The sequence below is a fragment of the Montipora foliosa genome, chromosome 9 (genome assembly GCF_036669935.1).
Source record: "Montipora foliosa isolate CH-2021 chromosome 9, ASM3666993v2, whole genome shotgun sequence".
In the NCBI taxonomy this organism is placed as follows: domain Eukaryota; kingdom Metazoa; phylum Cnidaria; class Anthozoa; order Scleractinia; family Acroporidae; genus Montipora; species Montipora foliosa.
The window spans coordinates 22,157,645-22,160,144 of NC_090877.1; the positions used below are offsets into that span (position 1 = coordinate 22,157,645).

The window sequence follows — 2,500 nt, forward strand, 5'->3', positions numbered from 1 at the left end:
GGTTTCTTTAAAAACAACGCGATCAAGAGCGATTTTCCGAAAGACACCCCTGAAGGTAGTACGACAGTCCAACATTTAGTAAATAATACATGAAACCTGTTAAAAGGGAGAGTTTCAGGGTTTTGGCGATAGCTTTGGTGATAGCAGTTGTAAACTTTACGGTTTTTACTGAACCAGATGATGTTCATTAATCACAGAGAGTATTAAACAAACAGATACACTGAATGACTGAGGCGCAGATTTGGTGGAAGATACTTCGACTTTACAAAGAAAATATCAAATTTAGTTTTGACCATCGAATTTATTGTACGGGTCGAACATTTTATTCTACAAACGAGTTGACATAACACACGAGTTATCTATTCGTATGCAGGAGGTTCATAACACAAAGGATATGATTGCAAAAGTAATTCCAATGAGTAATTTCACTTCAATGGCATTGTTTCCGTTTCCTGTATCAGTGCTTCCGATTGTTTCAATAACAATGGAATTAAATGGACTGACGTGACAGTTTGCTCATGCGCAGAGACGTGAAACTCTCCCTTCAAGCACAGTGAGAACTTGACTGAATAACTTTTACCCTACGAACAGATATGAGGGGAGCATAATTGACGCGAGCCTCGAGCTTTGAGTAGCACCCGAGCAGCAAAGCCTCAAGAATAACAATGCGTGATCCACCACACATGTACAGAGTACTCTCGTTAACCCAAATTTTAATTCCCCACGTTGTGTTTGATTACAAATTATTCTTCGTAGATTTTCCAGCTGCTTTAATTATCTTTTACGCGGACAATTTCCTTCTCTCTACTAGCGAAGCATGAAAGATACGCAAAACTATTGCCTATTTGCATGTTGTCTCTCCTAGTGCTTTCAGTTGATGGGTGAAATGTGACGTCAACCATCCCTGCGTGAGAAATAGATAACGAAACAATTAGTCGCATAAATTACGGCAGTGGAAGTAGTAGTACCTTATTACATCAAATTTTCGCGACATTGAAAAAATCGCGAAATTTAAGTGACGCGAACAATAAGTGTCGCGAACATAACATGACGCGAAAATTATTTGACCTACATTATGTCAATAACCAAGAAAAAACGAGTTTATTACCACTGATGAAGAGTTTACAAAGTCACATTTTTTACTGTTCTGAGGCAATGTCTTGGTCATTGTCATCGCTACTGCTTTCTGTCTCCTCTCCAAGTGGCAGTTCCTTTGTACAGTCTTCAAACTGGCCATTAATAACGTCAATAACTGGCTCCCTGTAATGCTGTTCCACCAGCTGCATAAATCTCTCATGCAATGGTTTCCATGTTCCTTGAAGATGTTTCGATTATAACCGTCGCCTCTACTGGAATTTCTAAACCCCCTTGTTTATGAATGTCGACCTTAAGCTATCGGTCTTGGAACCAATACATGCAACTTGGTTGGTGGAAATGCCATGGTATAACTTTTTCACCAGCGCACTGGGGAGGATTCATGTCTTGAAAGGATGGCAGAACGGGCGGGAATAAAGGGTGTATTAACTATAAGGGAAGTATTACCGCCAGTGTATCATCGCCAATGAAATGTAAACTGTGTGTTACTCAAAAACGCGAAATTAAAGTGATTGAAAACATAAAATTTCCGCAAAATCGCGAAATTCAAGTGTCGCGAAATATGCTCACATCAAAATCGCGAAAATAAACATGTCGCGAAAATTTCATGTAATAAGGTAGTAGTAAACTTTATTAAAGTGTCAAACGTTCTAGCGTAAATACACTAATTGGTGACACTATAAATAAATAAGTAAATAAATCAATAGAAGGAAATAAAATAAAATAGATATGTGCAATGTTAGTAATGATAGTCATAAATAGATAATTTACAATTAATACTAAAAGTCGTAAAACTTTAAAAAGGAAATACAATAAAATATATGTGTACAATGTCAGTAACGATAGCTATGAAAATTAAATAATCCATAATTAATAATAAGAGTCAAAATATTAAAAATCACTATAGTACAACCCTATTTCAGCTATTACATGATACGTAATTTTCACATACTGCATCTGAAATTAAATTTGTTGGTTCTCTTTTCCTTATAATGCTTTAATTTTGAAAGCACCCAGATTGTTTTTGTCACGTTCTTCTTTAGTTAGCTTGGACCACAATAAGGGGCCCAGGAATTTCAAGGCTGTTCTTGTCACGTTCTTTAGATATTTCATGGCCGTCTTTTGCAGTCCAAGCTAACTAAAGAAGAACGTGACGAAAACAGTCTGCGTGCTTTCAAATGCAGTATTTTATTGTACATGGACGGTTTTATCTTCATGTTACGAAAAGAGATTTTTTTTTCAACGTGGACACGAAGATGCTCGGAAAAAATCGGAATCAGGCTCCTTCGCGGACGCGTGCACATGCTCGTCTTGGTTTCCTATAAATTGTGCTAAGAATTGACCATCCCATCCGTTATCTTTGTTAAACTCGTATGGGGTTTTGGCTTTTTTATACAAAGCATGC

General features: G+C 37.1%; 1 protein-coding gene and 1 long non-coding RNA gene across 5 annotated transcripts in view; one reads left to right on the top strand and one right to left on the bottom strand.

Moving 5' to 3' along the window:
• LOC137970022 (uncharacterized) overlaps positions 1-2,500 on the bottom strand; it is a 38,621-nt gene that overhangs the window by 34,496 nt on the left and 1,625 nt on the right. The gene's annotated exons all lie outside the window — the stretch shown is intronic.
• LOC137970024 (uncharacterized) overlaps positions 1-2,500 on the top strand; it is a 32,576-nt gene that overhangs the window by 24,161 nt on the left and 5,915 nt on the right. The gene's annotated exons all lie outside the window — the stretch shown is intronic.